This window comes from Canis lupus, chromosome 6, assembly GCF_003254725.2.
Source record: "Canis lupus dingo isolate Sandy chromosome 6, ASM325472v2, whole genome shotgun sequence".
Lineage (NCBI taxonomy): Eukaryota > Metazoa > Chordata > Mammalia > Carnivora > Canidae > Canis > Canis lupus.
This window is the reverse complement of record NC_064248.1, coordinates 41,777,835-41,784,784: the sequence shown is the minus strand read 5'-3', so window position 1 is coordinate 41,784,784 and position 6,950 is coordinate 41,777,835.

Sequence of the window (6,950 nt, the reverse complement as noted above, 5' to 3'; positions counted from 1 at the left end):
TTGGGATTGTGTGTCATTCTTGTTTAGACTTGTCATTAGAACTTCTTTTCTGGGGTGGGATGGGTCAGAGGCCAGTCAGCAGTCTCTAACAGAGATTAGCTGAGGACCTAATATGGAGAGGAGCAAGCTGGATGCAAAGTTCTTTGGGAATATCTTAAGTTGTGTTTGCCTGCTCTGTGCCAAAGCACTTGCATTTGAAACTCCTTCAAGAGTCAAATCTGCAAGGTGCCTGACTGGCTTGGTCGGTGGAGCATGCAATTCTTGATCTCGGGGTTGTGAGTTCGAGCTCTATGTTGGATGTGGCCAGGACTTAATAATAAAATCTCAAAAAAAAAGAAATGTTCAAATTTCAGGGCTCCTCGCTTGCATCGCCCCCCTTCTAGACCTATACCTAATTCTTTTCCTTAAAAAATGTCTTTAAGGCATCTGGTTGGCTCAGTTAAGTGGCTGACTCTTGGTTTCAGCTCAGGTCATGATCTCAGGGTCATGAGATCGAGCCCTGTGTCAGGCTCCATGTTTAGCTGGAAGTCTGCTTGGAACTAACTCTCCCTCTGCCCCTGCCCCTCTCCCCTGCTCACTTGTTCTCTCTCTCTCTAATCTTTTCTTTAAAAAAAGAATGTCTCCAAAATTAGGAAAGCATTAGCCCATCTCACACCTTTATCCAACTTTGGGAGTTGTGTCTATGTCTTCTGATGTAACAATGTACCTATTAATACTCAAAAGTATTTTAAATTGGTCCCAGACAATGTTGACGGTGTCTATGCAGACTGGTAAAATTAGTATTTTTAATTCTGGGAGGCTTTATCCATGCACATAAATCCAAATTTAAGATAAACTTCAAATTGCCTAATTAGAGATTTAAACTTCTAACTACCCTGTGAGTCTCTTCGGTAACTTTTGAGATTATAAAAAGTTGCCTATTATGGTGGGAAAATATCTTGAAGTTAAATATTTGAATACAAAGTATTTAAATGAACTGTTGACCTTGTAGTTTCATAAAATTGATTCCTCGTTGTTTTTTGTTTTGTTTTGTTTGTGCCAAGGTCTGTTTTAGATACTTGAGACATATATCAGTGAGAATCCGATTTCTTCCTTTGTGAAGTTTACATAAAATTCCAACAAGTCTCAGATTCCTCTTCCCCTTTTTCCTTTACCCACAATTCTGCAATTCAGTAGAGCAGAGCAAGCTAGGCATCCACATGGATTGGTAGGTTGGTATGTGGATGTGGAGCTGGGGGTAGGCCCCGTGCAGAGAGTCCATGTAAGTGGGATGAGGAGGGCAATGGGGTTGGATAAGAACAGGAACTTGATCAAATACGCAAAAATATTAAGGATAATGGAAGAGAAGGTGTTACAAATCGGAAAGGGGGAGAAGACCAGAATGAACTCTGGTGTTGTGTCTGAATAGGAGGTATTGCTGTGAATTCATGAATTTCAACATAAAGAAATACAGGAGCCTATATTCCATCCCCTAGCCCTGTCTACTAAATGAGGCTTGCAGCAGTCTCCTTCCGCCAGAGCAGTCACGCATCTACCATCCAGATTCAGGGACAACGTTCTCCACTTAAAGGAGTCAGGACTGTTTGAAGAAAGGGCTGATTACATGGCTGGGCGGGAAAAGTAAAAGATGAGCCAGAAAGAAAGGAAGTAGTCCAAAAGTGATGGGGGCATGTCAAAAGAACACAGAAGCTAGCTTTAAAGGGACTTCATAAAAATAATAATAATAAAGGGACTTCATGCTGGGCAAACCTGAGACAATCTGACATAAAAATAATGGCTTCTAAACCATTAAATAGAATAGGAAACTATGAGTTTATACTGATATGAATGAATGAATGAATGGTTAAATAAGGAATTGGCTATGTATACAGTTTCCAAGTACTTCCCCGTAAAATATTAAGTGCAATGGCAAAAGAGTATCTTAAAATGGAGAGGTTGGCAGACCGCCTTAACAGGATGAAAATCAGTAATAAGATTCTATATCCTCCACCCCTGGGATGCAGAGAACACAGCATGCCTTCTGCGATATTCCTGCCAAAGATGCAAAACCCAAATGTAATCATGAGGAAACAACAGACAAATAATCGTTTTACAAAATTACTGGCCTATAGTCGGTCTTCACAAGTGCCAAGGTCACCAAAGTCAAAGAATGACCAAAGAACTGCAGAGACTAATACAACTAAATGAACTGAACTGGATCGTTTTGCTGTAAACATTACTGGGACAACTGGTGAAACCTGAAAGGAGGCAAGGACTAGGTGGTGGGAACATCAGTGTTAATTTTTTCTGAAGTTGATGGCTACAGTGTGTGTGTTTTTTTTTTTTAATTTTTTATTTATTTACGATAGTCACACAGAGAGAGAGAGAGAGAGAGGCAGAGACATAGGCAGAGGGAGAAGCAGGCTCCATGCACCGGGAGCCCGACGTGGGATTCGATCCCTGGTCTCCAGGATCGCGCCCTGGGCCAAAGGCAGGCGCCAAACCGCTGTGCCACCCAGGGATCCCTACAGTGTGGTTCTGTAGGGTGTCCTTGCCTGGAGGAAATCAATACCCAAGTATTAGGGGGTAATGGGTCATCAGGTCAATGACTCCCTCTCAGATGGACTAGGAAAAGATTATTTGTAACATACTTGCTACTTTTTTGAAAGCTTTATTGTAAAATTGAATTTTAATGAGAAATCAAAGACCAAAAAAAAAAAAATTCAGACTTTAGTTTCATCAACTGAGAAAAAAATTTAAATCTTTTTGCTCTATTTAGGAACATTTTAGGGCGGCCAAGGTGGCTCAGCAGTTTAGCGCCACCTTTGGCCCAGGGCCTGATCCTGGAGACCCAGGATTGAGTTCTACATCGGGCTCCCTCGGTGGAGCCTGCTTCTACCTCTGCCTGTGTTTTTGGCCCCCGCCCCCCATGAATAAATAAAATCTTTTTTAAAAAAAAAAATAACATTTTAGACCAGATAATAAAGGTAAAGCCTCCTGGGTTAGCAAAGAAAAAGAAAAACACAAAAACAGTATTTTACCTGCCCACACAAAACCATATTTCACTGACAAGTCCCAATGAAAGTAGTAACAAAGACCTGGATGGCTCAACCAAAAGGTGGGGAGTGTGGGTGCAGCAAGGTGCAACCACTCCAGAATGCTCCCTGAACAAAGTCTTAGCTGCCAAACAACTTCTGAATGTGGGAAATTCCAGAGAAATATGTGAATCTTGAAAGAATGGAGAACAAGAATTTACATTAGTACTTAACTTGCTAACCAGGTGCAGAACTCTGGGTCAGAGCAGGGGTCCATAAGTGATAGCCTTCCCATGAGCCAAATCTGGCCCACAGCTCACAAGCTAAAGAATGGTTTTCACTTTATTTTATTTTATTTTTTTTAAGATTTTATTTACTCACCCAACAGAGAAAGAGCCAGAGAGCACAAGCAGGGGGAACAACAGAGGGAGAAGGAGAAGCAGACTTTCCCACTGAGGAAGGAGCTGGACATTGGGGTCCATCCTACGACTCCGGGATCATGACCTCGAGCCAAAGGCAGATGCTTAACTGACTGAGCCACCCAGGCGCCCCTGGTTTTCATATTTAAAAGAAATTTTTTAAATTGTGAATAATATTTTGTGACACTTGAAAATTACATGAAGTTCAATTTCAGTGCCCATGAATGAAGTTTTTTTTTTTTTTTTTTTTTTAAGATTTTATTTATTTATTCATGAGAGACACACAGAGGCAGAGACACAGGCAGAGGGAGAAGCAGGCTCCATGCAGGGAGCCCGATATGGGACTCTATCCGGGGACTCCAGGATCACACCCTGGGCTGAAGGCAGGCACTAAACCGTTGAGCCACCCAGGGATCCCCACCATGAATGAAGTTGTATACACAGCCACACTTACTCGTTTGTATGTCTATGACTATTTTCATGCCACAATGTCAGAGTTGAGTAGTTGCAACCAAATAGCCCACAAAGTGCAAAACATTTACTGGCCTTTTATGGAAAGTTTGCTGATGGCAGGCATACAGGTTGTTAGGTATAAAAGGAAAGATGTGTTGAAAGGCATTTCATTTGCATTCTGTTAGGTAAGAAGAGAGCAGAAGCTGAGAGAATGAAAGCATTGGAAAGTAAAGGGTATTGAGTAGAGTATTATTCTAGTGTAGGTAGCAGATGCTAAATCCATCTGCATCCTGGCCAGGTTCCCTCTGGTACTAGGAAATCTCAGCAAACTGATAACTTAAAAATTAGTTGGGGGGATCCCTGGGTGGCGCAGCGGTTTGGCGCCTGCCTTTGGCCCAGGGCGCGATCCTGGAGACTCGGGATCGAATCCCACGTCGGGCTCCCGGTGCATGGAGCCTGCTTCTCCCTCCGCCTGTGTCTCTGCCTCTCTCTCTCTCACTGTGTGCCTATCATAAAAAAAAAAAAAAAAAAATTAGTTGGGGAAGATAATTTGTGATTCCAATCTAGAGTATGTGACTGAGTAATCAATTAAGACTTAGTAATCAGTTTTAAATTGCCATCGATTCTATACATATGGTATTGGAAACTATATATACACCATCAGAACTTTTTATTTGAGAGCACTATCAGAACTTTTAATAGTATTATTTTGTTTGCATTTGGTTTGGTGATAATTGAAATACTCCAAAAAGGAAATTGAATATATTAAATATATAAGTGCAATAGTAAATGTTTAAAGGAGTTTAAGTTATGAATTGGATATTCAGACCTCCCTTAATTAAAAGTAATTAACATTTGCTAGATTTATAAATATAACATCTAGAAGCCAAACTTTAAAAAGCTTAAGTAATGTTTTTATTACTTTAGTAAATTGAATATTAATCATTTGGACTGAAGTGATGTCTTCTCTACCCATACAGCAGCCCTTGAAGACATTTAAAAATGTCCTCTAAAAAGAATTCTTCTGAACTGTGGGCCAGAAGATACAAGTCTCTGATGGTGGGACATTTCCCCTCCTCCTGCCCTCCTGTGGCGTGGTTCTCCACTGCAACCACCAGAGGGCGAGTTTTCCCACATTGTCTTATAACGTGAGAAATGTGTTGTCATATAGGGTCTCCTGCCAACAAATGATAATAAGATGTAGCTCCACTGTCCCTTCTCTGAAACCCCTGCGCTTTGAAGTCAAGAATATTTCAGATTTTTAGGATATACACAAATATACAGTATATTATGTAATGCCTATTGGGAGGTGCAGGGCAGCCTTCCATAATCAAATGTGTTGATATTTCTTCAATTAAATTTTAATATTCACAGAATAAAAGATAAAGACTATTAATGGCCTCCCATCAACTCAGACCAGGTTTTACTGCCAAAGTGATTTATGCCAAACTTAGGGAAAAACTTTTTGATTTTTAGAATTTCTTTTTTAATTTTGGAGTTGTGGATAATGCTTTGTGGATCTAGAATATTAAAAGTAACACATAAAAAAATAATAAAAAATAAAAAAATAAAAGTAACACATAGGTGGGGCAGCCCCGGTGGCCCAGCAGTTTAGTACTGCCTTCAGCCTGGGGTGTGATCCTGGAGGCCCCGGGATCGAGTCCCACGTCAGGCTCCCTGCATGGAGCCTGCTTCTCCCTCTGCCTGTGTCTCTGCCTCTCTCTCTCTCTCTCTCTGTCATGAATAAATGAATAAAATGTTTAAAAAAAAAAAAGGTAACACATAGGACAGCCTGGGTGGCTCAGTGGTTTAGTGCCACCTTCAGTCCAGGACCTACCTGATCCTGGAGACCTGGGATGGAATCCCGCATCGGGCTCCCTGCATGGGGCCTGCTTCTCCCTCTGCCTGTGACTCTGCCTCTCTCTCTCTCTCTCTGGGTCTCTCATGAATAAATAAATAAAGGGATCCCTGGGTGGCGCAGCGGTTTGGTGCCTGCCTTTGGCCCAGGGCGCGATCCTGGAGACCCGGGATCGAATCCTACGTCGGGCTCCCGGTGCATGGAGCCTGCTTCTCCCTCTGCCTGTGTCTCTGCCTCTCTCTCTCTCACTGTGTGCCTATAAAATAAAATACTTAAAAAAATAAAAAATAAATAAATAAATAAATAAATAAATAAAATCTTTAAAAATAAATAAATAAAAGTAACACATAGGGGCACCTGGGTGGCTCAGTCAGTTAAGCATCTGCCATCAGTTCAGATCATGATCCTGGGGTCCTGGGATTGAGTCTGCATAGGGCTCCCTGCTCCACAGAAAGCCCACTTCTCTCTCTGCCTCTGCCTCTCTCTTCTTTTTGTCTCTCGTGAATAAATAAATAAAATCTTTAAAAAATATATTTTTTAAGCAATGCATAGTGTTTGCTGTAACTTGGCTCCATTGTGTTTTCCACAATACTTGATCTTCACAATAACCCCATAAGACAGGTACTACTATCAACCCCATTGTATAGATGGGGAATTGAGACAAGAAAGTGAAGTAACTTGCCCCAGGGTACACAACTCCTAAGTTGGTGGAGCTAGACAGTCTGGCTCTAGGGTTTATGCTTAACACTAGGCAATACAGCTTATAGGAAACGGCCTCAAGCCAGGTTTCTAGTATGAGTCACATAAGGGGGCTGGTTAAAAATAATACATTCCCAATCCTGTCCCAGACCTACTGAAATAAACTCAGAGCCAGGAGGAAATAAAATATATTGAGTCACAGCGCAGTTGATAGGTAGAGCTAGGATTTGACCTCCAGTCTTTCTGGCTCCCTGTAGGCTTTCTTCTGAGTCACAGCGAAGCTCCCCAAGGGCACTTTCAGGTGGTTTCCCTATGGTTCTCGTTTCTTAGCAAAGACCCTTTCAGCAGAAGAAACAGCAATGGCGTGAAGACCCACACTGCAGATGCCATGACATGCTAATGCTCCCTGAATAGCAAGCCCTGGCAACCTTGGGACCCTGCTGCCTCCTGGTGCACAGGACTCTGCTTCCCAAAGCCAGCGCCAAACTGGCTCAAAGTTGCCCACTC